Source organism: Phycodurus eques, chromosome 10 (genome assembly GCF_024500275.1).
Source record: "Phycodurus eques isolate BA_2022a chromosome 10, UOR_Pequ_1.1, whole genome shotgun sequence".
In the NCBI taxonomy this organism is placed as follows: domain Eukaryota; kingdom Metazoa; phylum Chordata; class Actinopteri; order Syngnathiformes; family Syngnathidae; genus Phycodurus; species Phycodurus eques.
In genome coordinates, this window is record NC_084534.1 from 1452710 (window position 1) to 1472141 (window position 19432).

Below are 19432 nucleotides of genomic sequence, written 5' to 3' on the forward strand. Positions count from 1 at the left end.
GTTGCAGGACTGGTTTCACAAAATATAGTGGAACCTTGATTTTCATGGATCCTGATTTAACGGACTTTGGTTTTAATGGTTAGAAAGTAGTGTCCAGTTGAGACTCAAGATCATCTCTCCCATGCATCAGCAAGGTAAGTTTGGACAAACATTCAAACATTTTAAAGTTCCAATATTTTGGCTATTTAGACCTCCATAGAGTGATTTTCTAACATGGACTGAGTATAAAAGTGTCAATTTCATTTATAAAAAAAAAAAAAAAAAAAAAAAACACCTTGGTTTTGTCATACGAGTGTCCAGAAAAGAAAACATGACTTTGACTTGGGATTTCTGTTGTCTTGTTTTCTTCTGCCTTGGCGACGTCGGACTTTTCCACTGAAGGCTCTGGCATTTGAATTCAGGTCACACTAGAGGATCCGTGACTCTCCGGTTATGCCTCCTCCTAGCAAGTTTGGTCTCATTGGTGTCATCATCACTCTGCTCATGGCTTGACGAACTGACACGGAGGTTATGTATATAAAAGCATGTGGAAAAATGTTCAAAGGCTGCAGAGAGCTGAGGTCACAGGTCCACCCTTTGTACGGGCTGCCATGACCCTTGTTGCTCTTCTCATGACCTCTGATCAATACTGCCGAGTTCTCGTATTACACCCTCAGGCACACAAAGCAGGAGAGAATTGTTTTTTTCTCCAGACTTTCTTTTTTTTGTATTTTAAAGCAAATGGAATATTACTCTGAACAGTGGATGACTGATTAACACATCTGCCTCACAGTTCAGAGGTTGTGGGTTAAAAATCCGTGTTTCAGCTTTCCTGTGTGGAGTTTGCTTTTTCCTACCAGTGCCTGCTTTGGTTTTCTCCGGGCACTCCAGTTTCCTCACAGGTTCCAAAAACATGCATGGTAGGTTAATTGAAGACTTAACTGCCCGTAGGCATGAATGTGAGTGTGAATCTTTGTTTTACTATTTGTGCCTTATAATTGGCCCGACACCAGTTCAGGGTGTCTCTTGCCCAAAGCCAGCTGGGATAGACGCCAGCACACCCATGACCCTAGTGAGGATAAGCGGTACGGACAATGGATGGATAATTACTTGGGTGAGTGACCCAAGATAGGAAAGACTACGGGGTGGGGGCTGGGGGATGGGAGGTACAAATCATCTAGTTAGGCAACTACAGAGAAGTCAAAACGCAGAGATAGAGGCGCTGGCAATCTCACATGCACCGGCAGAGAGGATAAGAAGAAAATGGAGAGGGGGAAAAAAAGAAAAATAGCCAGACTAGGCACTGAAAACTATCTAGTGTGGGGGCCCGGAGGCCACGTTATGACACAGTTTGCAGTGGTTAGTAGAGAGTTCATGAGGAAAATGGAAGGGGAATTAAAATTCAGCAGAGGTAGACCCATCATCCCCCTTAATAGAAGAGGGAGTGTGCGGTACTGTATAACTGCATGCATAGGTCCGCAAATATAGCTGTTTTACTTTAGGGCTGGACAGACAATAATATTCAACAGACGAAAGAGGAAAACACATTGTTGGCGGAAGTTGGTAGATATGCTATATGTTTTTCATTCAGTCAAATAACTCTTTTACATGAGACACTTTGCCAAGAGGGCAGCAGATTATTTACATTAAAAACCAAACAAAAGACAAGACTAACAACGGTAAAACACTTGCACAAAAACAATTTCACAAGAGCTCAACGCATGCAATGTATGCACTGTCTCAAGGGCTTGAGCTTAAAGTTCATAAGCTTTTTTTTTTTTCACCCAGTTAAATTTACACTTTGGGGATGACAAATTGCTGCGATTGGTTGGCGACCAGTTCATCTGGTACCCCGCCTCTCGCCCGATGATAGCTGGGATAGGCTAACTTTAACTCATAACAATGACTTAGGCACCAAGTACAGGAATACAGCTCGTCAATTTACAGTATACAGTATTGGAGTACAACATACTGCGTATGTCCCTGAAAAAAAAAAACTAAAAATGTTCATATTTAACAAGTAGACACCACCTGAATTTGTTTACCATTTCTTGTTTAAATTTTTTTGCAGTTTTAGCAGTTTTTGAAGCGCTACATAAGACCACAGTTTGTTATGTCTAAATTAAGAGAAATTTGTCTTTCTACTGTATTGAACAACAGTTGGGTATGCTAAAATACCTGAGCAGGAGTGGGTTTTGAACAATATATGAGTGTATAAATGAAAATTTTATTTTGAAATAGTCTGTCCAATATTGTAATGTTCATAGTGAATAATAATGAGTCGCAGGAAGAACATGGAGGAACTGTTTACTTCAAATATCTGTGAAGAATGCTCTAGCTGCACAGTCTAGGTTAGCCTGGGTTGTTTCAGACATAAATGCAAACAACCCTTGTTGAGAGTAAAACAACAGCTAGATAAAGTTTGAAGTAATATCATCAACAATATCAAATAATTTTGATAAAAATCCATAAAGAATGACAGACATTGCATCTTTGTGCTTGGTTATATAATTTATGATTTCCGTGGCAGCAGTAACAGTACTGTGATTTTTGCAAAAACCAGACAGAATAGAGTTGGTGTCCGAAAATAATCTTTACCTGATGACTAAACAGAGAGCATTTTTGCCAGACCAGAGAGTTAAGAGATCAGTCTGTTAACCGTTTAAAATACAAGGGTCACCTTCGATGAGGAGGTTGACAACAATGATAGAGCTTCAGTCCAAAGGGTTTTCATTTGAAGTCAAGGTAAATTTAAAAATGTGATATAGTGGTCCAGCTGACAGCTTTAAAAGGTGAGTTATGAGTTATCCTCTCTTGTGGTAACCGGAGTTAAAAATGTGACGCTTCGTTCGGGAGTTAACAATACTCCGGCCCCGCCTGTGTGGAGTTTTTATGTTCTCACTGTGCCTGCGTGGGTTTTCTCCGGGTACTCCGGTTTCCTCCCACACCCAAAAACATGCGAGGCAGGTTGATTGAAGACTTTAAATTGCTCGTAGGTGTGAATGTGAGTGCGAATGGTTGTTTGTTTCTATGTGCCCTGCCATTGGCTGACGACCACTTCAGGGTGTACCCCGCCTCTCGCCCAAAGTTAGCTGGGATAGGCTCCGGCACGCCCACGACCCTAGTGAGGATAAGCGGTACACAGAATGGATGGATGGATGATAATCGAGTTAAGAAGATGTCATGCAAACCTCTACAACTTCCCACCTTAAGTTCGGCAATAAAATATGGCTTACGTTTAGGAACCATTGTGTCTCGTATGACTGCAATCACACAATAATCACTCACAATATTAGCGAAAACACCTGCTGCACAAATTCAAATGGCCAAATTAAGTAAATGAGTGTATTTTTTCATTTGAAGCATTTGAGATTAGGTCTTGGAAGGGAGTCAACTGGGTAAAATTTAGATTTACACGACACTTTCAGTGGTCCAGACACAGGTGGGAGCCAGTCCCAGTTCAAATCACCAACTAACACTATTTACTGTATTTCAGTGGTGACAAAATCTTCGTAAGAGTAGATAGCGTAACACCCAACTAACATAATTTGAATTCTAGTGTCTGAAACAGATGAGGAAAAGGAAAGCAAAATCAAATCATTCCAATACACACATAAGAAGATTTGAATGCAATAAAATCTAAATTGCTGCAACTTTTTAGTGAATTAAAACTGCTGTTGTTATTGTGAAAATGAGTCATATTAGTTGGTATTTGTTACGATCTCTAAGGTGATCACTATACATTGATTTTCACCACACTGTTTAAAAAAGGATGATTTCATGAATGATGAATTACTATTATTATGGCTGGAAATTGATAACAAATGTGTCTTGATCACTGTACAGAGCTCTGTGCCTCCAACCTGAACCGATATATAATTGATGCACTGTATTTCAGACTATTATTTGCTATTACAACTGTCAGTGTGAAAGCTGACAGAACCTCGGGTCTTAACTTTAAAAGCAATTGTTCATTTTTAATCAATCTCTTAGATATTCTTGAGTTCCAAAATAGTTGCACTTCCCTGAGCTGTACAGGGCACCTTTAGTTAACATGCTCTTGTTTAATATCGGTGTAATGAGAGTAAAAATGGGGCTGTGACCTGTCGTGATACCAAGAGCTCCATGCCACGCTCAAGCCAAAGACATTGTCTGGCTAGAATAAGTCCCATGATGATGACGATATATCTGATGACCTATGACACTGCTGAGAGGAAGCAGGGCTTGAGCATCAAAGTCATTACAGTCTGACCTCTTTTCTAATGATGGTGTCACCTTAGACCACTGCACCACCAGGCTCATCTATATGGATCCAGATAGAGCCGATGACACCAGGTCGGCTAAAATACAAAGACCCGCCTGTATTCGTACACTTCACCAGCTGTGAAACCTGGTTAATGACTACATGACCCAAACTGGCAGGGCAGAATGGAGCAGCACATGCTGTATTAAGGTGTTTATTATTTACTTATTTTTGACATTTTACATACACACGCTAGAAAATGAGACAGAACTGCACACGTTGGATTTCTTCCAAACGTTCCAACATGTTTTGTATCCCTTAGAAGGAGCAGTGAACAGGAGTATTGAACATGGGGGGAATACACTGCAAATAGATACTGCAGAAAATGAAATAGTAAAAAACTAAATTAGTTCATAGATTTTCCTGCATTGATTTTATATGTTTAAATACAGGACCAACAAAAACCTATTTCACATTGAACTTCAAAATTTGAACAAAACATCACATATTTAAAACAACAATACAAATAGTAAATAAACTAAGAAATGTAAAATCAATAACTACAGTAGCACATGAAAATTTCATATATTCACATTTGCTAATGATTTTTGGAGTAAGAGGACTGTGCATTGCAAAAAATGTGGTTTCAAGTAGCTACTTTGGAGAGGAGGAAAAATAGAAAGGGTGTCATTTCCAGCATACTAATTTACCAATGACACAGCATTGTGTTTATTAGCTGTGCAGCTTTCCACTGACAACAGACAGGTCGTGAACAATCCAATTCTTTGAGCTGACACTTTGACGTGAACGACAGGAGCCAGCTTCCGACTCGGAGGAGATTTGTTTATTCTCACCTTTTTTCCTGTTAAAAGTGCATGTGATTGCTCAAAATACTGGATATGACGGCAGAAGGGTGAGCCAATTCTCATGTCTCACAAAAACTACCCAAATAAATATAAAACGGTGATGAGATTGTGAATAAAACTAAATGATGATTGTATATATTAAGATGGTTAAAAATCCTAACCTATCTGGCTAGCTCTAATTTGAAAAAGTCTGCCCCCTGAACCTAATAACTGGTTGTGTCACCCTTGGCAGCAACAACTGAAATTAGCATTTGCAATAACGAAATTGTTTTCCCCTTAAAAAAGAAAATCATCATTCCTTGTATTTACTTGATTTGGCTATCTGAGATATTAAAAACTGAATTGAGGATCCGAAACATCCGTCCATCCATTTTCCGTACCACTTGTCCTCACTAGGGTCACGGGCGTGCTGGAGCCTTTCGCAGCTAACTCTGGACGAGAGGCGGGGTACACCCTGAACTGGCCGCCAGCCAATCGCAGGGGACATGTTATCAAACAACCATTCGCACTCCCATACACACCAATGGGCAATTTAGAGTCTTCAATTAAATAGTTGGCAATGGCAGTCCACTACTTACAACAGGTCAAATTTTGCGGATATGTTGCATTTTGGTTAAACCATGTACAATTAGTTATAAAACATATTCATCAAAAATCAATAAAAACACCTTGCCTCAGTCTTATTGCTGTAGTAGTTGGCGAAGGAGAGGCCGCTACTTACTACAGGTCCAAATTTGCTGTTATCTTGCATTAAAGAGAAAATGGATGGAATTAACTAGCACAAATATTGTCAAAATATATCATAATTAAAAATATTCACTAAAAATCAATAAAAACACTTTCTCAAATCTGATTGCTGCAGTAGTTGGAAAAGGGAACTACTTAGTACAGATCAAACTTTGTTGATATCTTGCTTTTTGGTAAAACTGTGTGCAATTATTTATGAAAAGTATTTACTGAAAATCAATGAAAACACTTTTGATTGCTGTAGGAGTTGGCAATGGGAGTCCACTACTTACTACGATAGATATGATTTGGTCACATTACATTTCATTTGCATTACATTTCTGGATCACATTATTTCCTAGGCAGACAAGAATCAACCTTCAAGGTTCACTATTTTAATAAGAGTAGAGCAGTTTTTTCTTAAAGTTATCCATTTGGTTATTACGTTTCGCAGAGATATTTTCTAGCGTTATATACCGTATTTTCACCACCATAAGGCGCACTAAAAAGTCTTCCATTTTCTCCAAAATGGACGGGACGCCTTATAATGCGGCGCGCCTTATGTGTGCACCGAGTTCCATCCACCCATCCATTTTCTGAGCCGCTTCTCCTCACTAGGGTCGCGGGCGTGCTGGAGCCTATCCCAGCTGTCATCGGGCAGGAGGCGGGGTACACCCTGAACTGGTTGCCAGCCAATCGCAGGGCACATAGAAACAAACAACCATTCGCACTCACAGTCATGCCTACGGGCAATTTAGGGTCTCCAATTAATGCATGTTTTTGGGATGTGGGAGGAAACCGGAGTGCCCGGAGAAAACCCACGCAGGCAACATGCAAAGAACATGCAAACTCAACACAGGCGGGGACGGGGATTGAACCCCGCACCCCAGAACTGTGAGGCTGACGCTCTAACCAGTCGGCCACCGTGCCGCGCACCGAGTTCCAAAATCTGTAAATGTTGTGTGACTTTGATGAGCGCTCCACTTGACTGACTGGGAGCATTTCCTGCCGACACACTGCTTATATAGAGGAAAGTCGGACGTGACTGAGGAAAGCATGCGGACGTTAAAGGGGGTAGGGTGTGCGTGAAAGAGGACGCTAAAGGCACGCCCCCAATAGGTATATGCATTGTGCAAAACAACATCGGTTTGGCTAAGGACCCCCGAAAATGGCACCTACAAAGAGACATGCTTACAAAGCACAGTTTAAACTGCAAGCTATCAGTTACGCGGAGGAACATGGGAATTGAACAGCCGCGAGAGAATTCAAGATCAACGAATCCATGTTTCGCAAGTGGAGGAAGCAGGAAAACGAGCTTCGCCAAGTCAAGAAGACGAAAACTGACTTTCTGTGGAAACAAGGCGACGGTGGCCCCAGTTGAAAGACCAACTCGAGCAATGGATTAATGAGCAAAGAACAGCCGGGAGAAGCGTCTCTACAGTCACCATTCGAATGAGTGCAATAACTCTGAGCTTGCCATCATTCCGGGAGGCTTGACGAAGGAACTCCAACCGCTGAACATCGGTGTAAACAGGGCATTCAAAGTGAAATTGCGAGCGGCGTGGGAGCGATGGATGACAGATGGCGAACGCAGCTTTACTAAGACTAGGAGGCAGTGCTGGGCGAGTTATGCCACAATTTGTGAATGGATTGTGGATGCTTGGGCTAACGTGTCTGCTTGCAATGTTGTTCAAGCTTTCGTAAAAGCCGGCATCATTTCTGAGGAGCCGCACGGCAACAAGACTGACTCGAACCTGCCGTGTTTGATTGAGAACTTGCCCAGCTATTCATTTCGGATACAGAAGATGAGGACTGATGGATTTGTGGATGAGGATTGATAAAAAAAATAATGTTGAGTACATTGTTAAATACTTCAATAAAGTACAACCGAACTCAGTTTTGCTCCCGCTGCCTTTTTAAAAACATTGTTTTAGCATGCATGCATGCTACCGTATGTTTTAAGCTAGCGTATGTTTTACCATGCCCAATAATACGGTGCGCCTTATGGTGGTGAAAATACGGTACTCTATTACAAGATTTTGCCATTGGTTAATGTTGATAGCTTGTTTGTCGAAATAATTATAATATAATAATAATTATGATTTTAAATTACTGTTACTTATGTTTTATTAAAAAATTACAAAAAAATATTTACGATTAAATGCAATTGTACAGTTAGAAAATGTGCCTTACAAGCATCATGTTTTTATTGAGTTTTGGTGAATATTTTTTACAATTATTGCTTTATGGTAAATATTTTTGACGATTAATAGCATACAGTTTAACCAAAATGCAAGATATCTGCAACATTTGACCTGTTTTGAGTGGTGGCATCACATTGCCACATACAACAGTAATCAAATTAGTGTTTTTATTGATATTCAGTAAATATTTTTGCCAATTAATTGCATCTAGTTGCTCTTTATAACAAAATATCAGCAATTTTACCTGTAGTTAGTGGACTCCCATTGCAAACTACTAGAGCAATCAAGGAAAACGTGTTTTTATTGATTTTTGGTGAATATAAATTGCACATAGTTTAATCAAAACCCAAGATATCAGCAAATTTTGACGTAGTAAGTAGTGGACTCCCATTTCCACCCACAACAGCAATCAGAATAAGAAAAAATGGTTTGTATTGAGGCGGTACGGTGACCGACTGGTTAGAGCGTCTGCCTCACAGTTCTGAGGACCTGAGTTAAATCTCCCTGTGTGTTGTTTGCATGTTCTCCCCGAGCCTGCGTGGGTTTTCTCCGGGCACTCCGGTTTCCTCCCACATCCCAAAAACATGCGTGGTAGGTTGATTGAAGACTCTAAATTGCCCGTAGGTGTGAATGTGAGTGCGGATGGTTGTTTGTTTGTATGTGCCCTGCGATTGGCTGGCAACCAGTTCAGGGTGTACCCCGCCTGATTTTGTTTTGTTGAATATTTGTTACAATTAATTGCACATAGTTTCTCCAAAATGCAAGATATCAGCAAACTTTGACCAGTAGCAAGTAGTGCACTAGTGGGCGACTGTGGCTCAGTTGGTAAAGCGGGTCGTCCAGTGAGTGTCACAGGTTCGAATCCCGGCTCCAACTGTCCGCATGTCAAAGTGTCCATGGGTTAGACACTGAACCCTAATTGCTGCCAGTGGGCCTGACAGCGCCTTGCATGGCAGCAGCTGCCCATAAAACTGCTTTTATTGATTTATGATTAATATTTTTTTAAATTAATTGCACTCAGTTGAACCGAAATTCAAGATATCAGCAACATTTGACCTTTAGTAAGTAGTGGCCTCCCACTGCCACCTGCTACAGCAATCAGAATAAGAAAAAAATTGTTTTTATTGATTTTTGGCGACCATCTTTGATAATGATTGATTTTTGGTGAATATTTTTGACAATTAATTTCACACAGTTTCTCCAAAATGCAAAATATCAGCAAAGTTTCACCTGTAGCAAGTAGTGGAGTCCTATTGCCAACTACTACAGTAATCAGAATAAGAAAAAGCATTTGTATTGAGTTGTGATAAATATTTCTTTAAATTGCACACAGTTGCACCAAAATGCAAGATATCAGCAAAGTTTGACTTGTAGTAAGTAGTGGACTCCCACTGTCACCTACAAAAGCAATCAGAATGACAAAAAGTGTTTTTATTGATTTTTGGTTAATATTTTTGCCAATGAATTGCATCCAGTTTCTTTATAATTCAAGATATCAGCAAAGTTTGACCTGTAGTAAGTAGTGCCCTCCCATTGCCAACTACTATAGCAATCAGAATTAGAAACATAATTTTTATTTATTTTTGGTGTATATTTGTGATAATTGCATACATATAAACCAAAATGCAAGATATCAGCAAAGTTTGACCTGTAGTAAGAAATGAACTCCCATCGCCAACTACTACAGATCAGAATGGGTAAAGGATTTCATTGATGTTTGGTGAGTATTTTTGATAATTCATTGCACTCAGTTTAACCAAAATGCATAATATCAGCAAAGTTTGACCTGTAGTAAGTAGTGGCCTCCAATTGCCAACCACTACAGCAATTATAATGAGACAAGGTGTTTTTATTGGTTTGTAGTGATTTCAACCAAAAACCTTGGTCATATAACTTGTAGACGGTCCCTGGCGATTTTTAGGTGAATATTAAACGTCCGGCTAACTTTCTTTCGCTGTTGAAATGCCTCCTTGAGGATAAAAGATATAGCCACGGCATGCCACAAATGACATGCGTTATGTTGCTTTATGTCCCAAAGCTGCAGCCGATCTTTACCGTAATTTATGAATACCTTCCTATATATGTCCATGTACACCTCTGAAAATGTCAGAACAATCAGCCTGGTATTTTTCATTTTATCGACGCGTTTCCACATCAGCAAAGTAGAGCACATCCCATATGAGGAAGCGCTTTGCAGATTCATTACCGCATCTATACATGGCTTTCGTCAGCTCAATTTTGTATTAATTACAGCACACATTGTCTCTAAGATGTCCCAATAGAGTTTCTATACATCACAACGCATTTCTGTGGGTGATAATCTGTGACAGACGCAGAATTTAGCTGGCCATGTCATAACGTTGGATGACGAGGGCATCGATCTCCCGGCCAAAAGCGTTACGTCGCTTTGTTTCAAAACTGCGGCCGAGCTTCACCAAAATTTATGACTACACCCAGCCAGCATGTCCAGATGGGCACCATGTGGGGTAAATGTGGGCTTCCTGTGTACCAAGTGCGCATGGGCTAGAAGTGTGCAATGGTACTGGGTTCCATGTAGGTTCCATCTGGGCTACGTGGGCATGGGCTCAAACTGGGCAAATGTGGTGGACGCAATAAAGGTTATGTACGGGCTAAGTGACCAAGAGTTAGAACTGGTCACCAAGGTCTGGGTCTCATATGGACTAAGTGGGTATGGGTTAAAACTATGCACCATTTATCAGTCCTGTCTAGGTTATGTGTGGGCTTAGTGGGCATGGGATAGAACCGGTTAGCTATGTCTGGGTCTCATATGAGCTATATATGGGCTAAGTGGGCATGAGTTAAGACTGGTCACCCATGTCTGGGTACCATATGGTTTATATATGGGCTAAATGGGCATGGGTTAGAAGTGGTCAGCCATGCCTAGGTCCTGTATGTGTTATATGTGGGCTAGGTGGGCATGGGTTAGAGCTGGTAACCAACGTCTGGTACCCATATGGGCTAAGTAGGCATGGGTTGGAACCACATATGGGTAATATATGGGAAAAGTGCTAATGGATTTAAACTGGTCACTCATTTCTGGGTCCTCAATTGGTTATGTGTGGACTAAGTGGGCATGGGTTAGCACTGCCCATCAATGGCTGAGCCTCATATGGGCTAAGTGGGTATGGGTTAGAACTGGCCATCCATGTCTGTTTTTTTGTATGGGTATTGTGTGTGTGCTAAATGGACATGGGTTAGTACTGGTCAACCATGTTAGGCTCCTGTATGGGTTATGTGTAGACTAAGTTGCCATGGGTTAGAGCTGGCCATTCATGTCTGGGCCTCATAAGAGCTAAGTTATAACTGGTCACCAATGTCTGGTTCTTGTATGGGTTTTGTGTGTGCTAAGTGGGCTTGGGTTAGAACTGGCTCCCAGTGTCTGTTTCATATGGGCTTTACATGGGCAAAGTGGCCATGCGTTAACACTGGCCAACCATGTCTGGCCTCTAGTTCGGCAATAGGTTCCCAGATAGTAAATTGATGTGGGACACTTCCGGCAACAATCAGGCAATGTAGGTATTCTACTGGCCCGTACAAAACAGATGTGAACCTAAACCGATCCATCTGCTAAATGCTACATTTGGCCCAAATATAATCAGAATCAGAATCAGAATCATCTTTATTTGCCAGGTATGTCCAAAACACACAAGGAATTTGTCTCCGGTAGTTGGAGCCGCTCTAGTACAACAAACAGTCAATTTACAGAACACTTTGGGGACATAAAGACATTGACAAAAAACAATTGTGCAAAAAGATGCAGAGTCCTCTAGCACTTAGAGCAGTTCGAACGACTAATATTGCAATAGTCCGGTGCAATGACCATTGTGCAAAGGGCGCTGAGACTTCAAGGAGTGTATGCGGTTTAAAGTGACGAGTAGTGCGATCATCTGGGACAATGTCGGTTGTGCAAATGTTACAGAAACTCCTCAATCAGTGTGCAAATGGAGCAGATGCTACTCTGGCATGAGTGGCCAGTATATGCAAATAGTGCAGCATGGCGAGACAACTACAGTGAGTGCACAAGTAATACATAATACATAATTGGCCCCACAGAAATGTGACAACGAACTCAAGTCAAAAAATTGCCAGCTTGTTGTAATGGAATTATAGGTTAGGTGTTTAAGAAGTTGATCGCAAGAGGGAAGAAGCTGTTGGAATGTCTACTAGTTCTAGTTTGCGTTGATCGGTAGCGCCTACTTGAGGGAAGGAGCTGGAAGAGCTGGTGACAGGGGTGCAGACGGTCCGAGAGGATTTTGCACGCCCTTGTCTTAGTTCTGGCAGCGTGCAAGTCCTCAATGGTGGGTAGGGGGGTACCAACAATCCTTTCAGCAGTTTTGATTGTCCGTTGCAGTCGGAGTTTGTCCTTTTTTGTAGCAGCACCAAACCAGACTGTGATGGAAGAACACAGGACCGATTCGATGACCGCTGTGTAGAACTGTCTCAGCAGCTCCGGTGGCAGGCCGTGCTTTCTCAGAAGCCGCAGGAAGTACATCCTCTGCTGGGCCTTTTTGAGGACGGAGTTGATGTTGTTCGCCCACTTCAGGTCCTGAGAGATTGTAATTCCCAGGAACTTGAAGGTCTCGACGGTTGACACAAGGCAGCTGGACAACGTGAGGGGCAGCTGTGGCGAAGGATGCCTCCTGAAGTCCACGATCATCTCTACCGTCTTGAGCGTGTTCAGCTCCAGGTTGTGTCGCCCGCACCACAGCTCCAGCCGCTCCGCTTCCTGTCGATATGCAGACTCGTCACCGTCCTTGATGAGGCCGATGACAGTGGTGTCATCTGCAAACTTCAGGAGCTTGACAGTCGGGTTCGCTGAGGTGCAGTCGTTCGTGTAGAGAGAGAAGAGCAGCGGAGAGAGGACACAACCTTGGGGCGCCCCAGTGCTGATGCTGCGTGTGGATGAGGTGGCCTCCCCCAGCCTGACCTGCTGTGTCCTGCCCGTCAGAAAGCTGTAAATCCACTGGCAGATGGCAGGTGAGACGCTGAGCTGGAGAAGCTTGGTTGAAAGGAGTTCAGGGATGATGGTGTTGAACGCTGAGCTGAAGTCCACGAACAGGATCCTCGCGTAGGTCCCTGCACTGTCGAGGTGTTCTAGGATGAAGTGCAGTCCCATGTTGACTGCATCATCCGCAGACCTGTTCGCTTGGTAGGCAAACTGCAGGGGGTCCAGCACGAGACGTTCAAAGGACTTCATGACCACAGATGTCAAAGCGACAGGCCTGTAGTCATTCAGACTAGAGATTGCAGGTTTCTTGGGGACTGGAATGATGGTGGAGCGTTTGAAGCAGGATGGAACTTCGCACATTTCCAAAGATCTGTTAAAGATCTGAGTGAAGACTGGAGCGAGCTGGTCCGCGCAGACTTTGAGGCAGGATGGGGACACATGGTCCGGTCCTGTTGCTTTGTTAATCTTCTGTTGTTTGAAGATGCGTCTCACATCCTGTTCATGGATGGTTAACGCAGAAGTCAGAGGTGTGGTTGTGGTCGTGGGTGCGGCCGGGTGGGTGTGTGGAGTGAAACTGTCCTTTTCAAATCTGCAATAGAAGGTATTCAAGTCGTTGGCTAGTGTGCTATTGTTCTCAGTCGCTTGTAATTAGTCAGCGATTGGAATGCACGCCAGACTGATTTCGAGTCGTTCGCGCTAAACTGTTTTTCCAACTTTGCTGCATAGATCCTCTTTGCAATGTTAATTTCTTTAGTAAGCTGGTTTCTAGCTCGATTATACAGGGCCCTGTCCCCGCTCTGATATGCATCTTCCTTAGCTTGGCGAAGCTGCTTAAGTTTAGCAGTGAACCACGGCTTGTTGTTGTTGAATGTCCGAAATGATTTTGTTGGTACACAAACCTCTTCACAGAAACTGATATAGGATGTGACAGTGTCCGTATATTCATCCAGGCTGCCAGCTGAATTTTCAAAGACACTCCAGTCTGTGCAGTCTAAACAGCTTTGAAGTTCCATCTTTGCTTCATTGGTCCACTTTTTGACTGTTTTCACTGTAGGCTTCGCACATTTAAGTTCTTGCTTGTACGTCGGTATTAAGTGAATTAAGCAGTGATCAGACGAGCCCAGGGCTGCACGAGGTATAGCACGGTATGCGTTTTTTACCGTAGTGTAGCAGTGGTCTAAAGTATTATATTCCCTGGTAGGACAGTCGATGTGCTGCTTGTATTTAGGGAGTTCGTGGTTGAGTTTAGCTTTGTTAAAGTCCCCGAGAATAATGAGGGGTGAGACAGGGTGTTTTTTTTCAATTTCGTTGACTTGTTCGGCGAGCGTTAGCAATGCGGCGCTCGTGTTAGCTTGCGGTGTGATATAGACTCCAGCCAGTATAAACGATGCAAACTCATGTGGCGCGTAAAATGGTTTACAGTTCAGAAACAGCGACTCCAAATGCGGGCTGCAGTGTGTGCTGAGCACCGTGACGTCCGTACACCATTTTTCGTTTATATGGAGGCATATCCCGCCGCCCTTCGTTTTTCCCGATGATTCCATGTCGCGGTCCGCTCGATGAATGTTGAAGCCGGGAAGCGTGACGACGCCATCGGGTACAGCGTCGCAAAGCCAGGTCTCCGTGAAGCACATGGCCGCGGAACGTCCGAAGTCTTTACTGGTCTTTAACAGAAGATGAAGCTCGTCCATTTTGTTGGGTAGGGAGCGTACATTCGCGAGGTGGATCGACGGGAACGCCAATCTGTGTCCTCTCTTGCGGAGTTTCACCTGAATTCCGGCTCGTTTTCCTCTGTGGCGCCGCTTCCGCATCCATGCGCCAAAAACCGCGGACGCCGCTCCGGTGAGTAACTCGGGGAAAAAACTGATCGGATTTTCGAAAGTTGGTGACAGAAAGTCCGGAGTAGCCTCCTTGATGGTTAGCAGGTCTCCCTTGTGTAAGTGAGTCGTGTAAGGTCTCCAAAGACGGACGGAAAACACAAAAACAAAGACAATACTAGAGAGCGCGTTACCGAGGCGGCCACACTGGTAGGCGCCATCTTAACAAAACAAATATTATTATTAATATCATTATGAACATAAGTGCTGTCAAGAAGGATCATAATGTTCTCAACAAGATCAAGGCAGCCATGAACTCCAACATGAGACTCCATTTGCTGCTCAACGTGACAAACTTCACAATCTGATCACTCATACATACAGTATATCTCTGATTAGTAATATGTACCAAAGCTCTTGAATGCAGATCTGATTGGTCAAAAGGTGTATGAAGACAATGTTTGAGGGTGAATCAATTGATGCCTGTGGGCACAACAAACAAAAAAACAACAAGTTGTTCATTTCAGCAAACAAGAAAACTAAATTAAAACTCAGAAACAAGAATGTGGACCTAAGGGAGACCAAGCACTTGTACGGCAGACTAATGGTCTTGACCACGTCCAGTAGAGACAAAGAGGCCACTGGGAACCACAAATAACTCCAACAACAAGAGCCCTATTTCCTCCAGATGGAAATCCAAATCAAAGTTGATCAACTTCTACAGCAGAAACTCTATGGACAGCTCAGCAACCAAGAGATGAAATACATACAACACCAGAAGCTCCAAGTCACAACATAGCTCTGGTAGATAGATTTGCTCTTCTGCAGAAGATGGCCAGGAAACCATATTGACAGTAAAACATCTCAGGCAATGGTAAATGTGTTTATGTGTTCCCTGCGATTGGCTGGCAACCGGTTCAGGGTGTACACTGCCTCCTGCCCGTTGATAGCTGGGATAGGGTCCAGCGCGCCCGCGACCATAGTGAGGAGAAGCGGCTCAGAAAATGGATGGATGGAAGTTAGAACACTGCTGGTTTTAATGGGGATGTAAGTGCTGTTTTTTTATTCAGTAAATAATTGCAGTGAAGTGGCTAATTATATACGGTTAAGGAGAAAATATAAGGTGAAACACGTTTCAAAGAAGGATTCCATGTTCATGCAAACTGCCACAACAGGGCCTAGTAGACCCTACATGTGTACTCCTACATGGAGAAATTAATGACCTCTAGGTAAGCATTGAATAAATACGAACAATTACGGTGCTTTTACTCGTTTAAAGAATTAAACTAACATGTGTCATCACGTGTAGGCTTGCTAAGTTAGCATTGCAGAACTAGCAGTTCTCACTGTAACTAGTTGCATTGTGCTGTATGAACCGCTACATAAATTATTCGTTTCTTTCTGAGACACCAGGAATTATATTTCTGCTTTGTTAAAGAGCAATTATGAATACACAAGAAAAAGTAAAACATTTCACTTAAAAGTGAACGACCAATTATGATTATTTTTTTAGATAATCCACTGTTTTATTTCTTACATTCACATTGAGCAGTAAACATTTTTCTTATCTAGAAATATTTTCAGTGAGGCAATTTCAAACAAAACAAAAAAAACCACAACAAATAAATTCCACTTTAAACTTAGCATTAATTGTAGGTACAAAAACACAAGGCATTTATAAAAAAGGCACAAGGAGCCTGTGGTGCAACTTCAATTAAGCAGCTATCATTTTATGATGTGAACTAATACAGTAGGTTCATGGCTGTGCGTTTAGGACAGACCAGACTAACCAAATTAAAATGAAGATGAAATGAAGACACCTCGGAATGGAACACAAATACAGTATTCCCTTAATTTTTTGACAAACTTTGCCACTTACAATTTTTTTTTTCCCACCAACATTACTTGACTCAAAATGTAGCCACTTGCAGATACAATGCTAGTAGACTGGCCACGTGTCTCTGCTTAAATAGCTGAACAAAACTGTCCCTTGACTAATACAACAAGCATCCTGAATGAAGTTGTTATAGTCGCACACATACTCTACTTGTCATTGTTGTAATAAACTGGCCACAGGTAGTTATAATTAATACAAACATTAGCCCTCCACACGGCTAACGTTATGTTAGTAAATTGCATTAACGTGAAACTCAGTGTTTTGTGTGACGTTCATCTTTGCTTTTCTACCGCTTTTTGTGTGTCTTGCTTGAGACTTAATTGGTGTTTGCCTTTCTTTCTGATCGGTCTAAAATACTCCCACACTTGAGGAATTTTGTCTTTTTTCACATTTGTCTTCTCTCACGTCGTCACAATCTTGTTTTTGTTGTATAACGGTGGCATGCAAACTACTGTGTAGTAGTCATTTACAGTATTTCGTGCTCCTTGAATCAAATACGCATGCTGCGCTTCCACCATCTTTGCTCGCGTTGATCTGGTTCTCGTCCGTCTGCTCTGTTGACCTTTTAACTCTTTCCTGCCATTAACAGGCACCTACTGTACATACCAATATTTCCAAACTGGGAGGGCTGGCAGTAATGAGTTAAATAAGTGGGTTCCCGAGGCAGAACAAAAATTTAACATTTTTTTTATCCTCGAACCATTTGAGTACGTGTTGCAGTCCTATATGTTTCTATAAACAGCAAAGGCTAAATAGTGTTTATATGGTAATGTTGTTAAAGATATACTGTCAACGAATCGCCACTTGTTGATTTAGTCATAGATTAGCCGACTAGTTGAGTATGCCGGGGTCTTGCTCCAGGTGCATACTTAGCTGTATTGTATATTTAAGTGTATTTCAATTTAGGAAGAAATAAGTGTTTGAAATGCTATTTACCATTAATTGTTTGAATCATATTTTGTGCTGTATGTATGATTTAAACTCAATATACATTCATAGATATTCGCTATTTGCGGCAGGACTTGGTCCGTCCGTATGCCTCGCGAGTAGCGGGGTTCTTTCATATCGAGTGCCACCCTAAGATTAGTATAGTGGGCCAAATGAAGATCTGCCTACTCCTTATTGCGTAATTATTTGTTGAAAAACTAAGACTGTAAAACTACAAACATTTTCTGTCTGTTAACACTAAGTCGTGGGGTATTTACCAAGGCGCCTTTCAGGAAAGAAGACTTTGTTGTAGAGTACAGAGGGGAATTAATAGATTCTGATGAATCCCAACAGAGAAAGATATACCATGGATTGGCACTGTCTTTATGTTTTAGTTCCGCTGGGAAGAAAAAACTTGGTGGTGAGGCTAAGATTGAAATGTTCTTCTTTTTAAATGTTTTAAATTTATTTATTTATTTTTAAATGAAGGCTTTTTTTCACATCGCATAATAATGTGATGGAAAAATCATTCTTCAGGCAAAAAGTAACGATTCCTTTTGATGCGTTGAATGTTGTATCTGTACAAGTGAAAATATATGGGAAAAGGTCTTTAAGACATAAGGTATAAATAAGGTCTGTCTATGAAAGAAATCTCTTAAGAATTCAGTTGATTAAAAGATGCAATAATTGTGGATTTCTCATTCCTTTTTAAAATGCTTGGTTTATGTAGTTCTCAGTTATGTTATTCTTAAAGAATAATCTAAGTTTAAATAATTGTTTTTCAAATATATTTTTAAGTGTTGATGCAACTCAAGAAGATGGCAGTCTAGGAAGACTGGTTAATGATGACCAAAAGCAACCTAACTGTAAAATGAAGAAGATAGTGACAGAGGGCAAGCCACACCTCTGTCAGTTTGCGCTGAGAGACATCGATATTGGCGAAGAGATAATTTATGATTATGGAACAACTAACTGGCCTTGGAGAAAACAGGTTTGTCAAAACTTTCAAAAAGAAGGACGACGACAGAGATCACTTGGGTTGTTGTGGTGATGTGGGTTTGAGTCAGATTACTAGTTTGGCTATCTAACAAATACACTTGTCAGGTTTATCTACCAGTCAAATATGCTGTCTGGGAGACTTTAGTCTCTGCCATTCTTTAAGGTTCTCCATTATCCACTTTATTTAATTATTAATCTTTTCCACCAACACATTGCTGAGCGTGGTCCTAACTAATCTTATTGCATGAACTAATGAAGCCTCTCAGATGAGAGGCGTAGCATCTTCTAAGAGAAACAGAACAGTCAATTTACTTGAAAATATCATATGTGGTATGTATCCTTACTGTGCTATCTAAGAATCTGACTCCATCTGTCTGAGGGGGAGACTTTGGGCTATCTTGTGCTCCATTACCCACTTTGTTTTTCTCGTAGACACCATATAACTGAACTACAATGACCTACACCAAGTGGGTCCATCTGATTTCTGAAATTGTTTGGTTATGGGTACCAAAGTTTTAAAATGTGTAAAATGCAGATACATTTTGTGTTGCTTAATCTAATAAATTATCAACTTGTTGATCAGGACAGAGGTTAATCGCCTCTGACTGAATCTGCTGAGGTTGAGCTCCCCAAGACCACTGAGCAGCCTCCTCAGGGATCTACAGACTCAGAAATGAAGGTACATATCCCATGTGATTATTCTGTCTGGTCTTGAGGTGTTGAACCTCCAATTTCATAGACCTGTGCTGTGCTGATTAGTCACGTCTTTAGAATGTATCTTATGTTGCAGGGTGATAGTTAAGAA

At 41.6% G+C, this 19432-nt stretch overlaps 1 protein-coding gene across 2 annotated transcripts in view; it reads right to left on the bottom strand.

The window, feature by feature from the left end:
• fhit (fragile histidine triad diadenosine triphosphatase) overlaps positions 1–19432 on the bottom strand; it is a 296326-nt gene that overhangs the window by 134171 nt on the left and 142723 nt on the right. The window lies entirely within an intron of this gene.